The sequence below is a fragment of the Orycteropus afer genome, unplaced genomic scaffold (assembly GCF_000298275.1).
Source record: "Orycteropus afer afer isolate SDZICR_OR568_19922 unplaced genomic scaffold, OryAfe1.0 scaffold00940, whole genome shotgun sequence".
NCBI classification, from domain to species: domain Eukaryota; kingdom Metazoa; phylum Chordata; class Mammalia; order Tubulidentata; family Orycteropodidae; genus Orycteropus; species Orycteropus afer.
The window spans coordinates 350,074-351,030 of NW_006922527.1; the positions used below are offsets into that span (position 1 = coordinate 350,074).

At 34.5% G+C, this 957-nt stretch overlaps 1 non-coding gene across 1 annotated transcript; it reads left to right on the forward strand.

The window, feature by feature from the left end:
* Positions 1-694: 694 nt before the first annotated feature.
* LOC122151954 lies at positions 695-801 on the forward strand. Its single transcript, XR_006164350.1, has one exon. It is a non-coding gene; the product is annotated as a U6 spliceosomal RNA (small nuclear RNA).
* The last annotated feature ends 156 nt before the right edge of the window (positions 802-957 follow it).

Consider the following 957-nt stretch of genomic DNA (forward strand, 5'->3'; position numbering starts at 1 on the left):
TTAGTTTTGTGTATTTTATTGTACATAAATTATATTTCAATAAAATGCATTAAAAAAGGAACCTTATGGAACAGTGAGGTTTTGTTAATGAGAGAGGAACAAGTCAGAAAACAAGGGTGAGAATGTTCACACAACTGGAAGAATGTACTAACGTCACTGAATTTTACATGTAGAAACTGTTCACTTGGTATATGTTTTCCTGTGTATTTTATCAACAACAACAATGAATAAATGATTAAATAAATAATATAAATAAATAAAATAAAAGGTCCCACTAATCAAGCTTCTCTACTACCTCCTGTGAAGTCGAGGTTATGCTTGACAGTCTATTTATGCCATAAATTAGGGCTTTTAGATTTGCCAATATTTTATCTTTGATTAATTTTATTATGGGTTTTACATTGAAGTATTTGATCCAGCTTGAGTTTGTTTTTGTGTATGGGGTGAGGTATGGGTTTTGTTTCATTTTCCTACAGGTGTATATCCAGTTTTGCCAGCACCATTCATTAAAGAGGCTATCCCTTCCCCATTTAATGGGCTTTGGGCCTTTGTCAAAGATCAGTTGTCCATGGATGAATGGGTCTATATCTGGACTTTCGATTCTGTTCCATTAGTCTATCTGTCTATCATTGTACAAATACCATACCGTTTTGACTACTGTGGCTGTACACTACTTCTTAAGATCTGGGAATGTGTGCTCGCTGTGGAAACACATATAATAAAATTGGAAAAATACAGAGAAGATTAGCATGGCCCCTGTGCAAGGATGACATGCAAATTTGTGAAGCATTGCATATTTTTGACAAAACTTTTCAACCAAGAATTATATACCCAGTAAAACTGTCCCTCAAATATGGTGGCAAAATTAGGAGATTTTCAGATAATCAGAAACTAAGGGAATTTGTTAAAACCAGACCCACCTTACAAGACATGCTAAAGGGAGTCCTTTGAACAGAG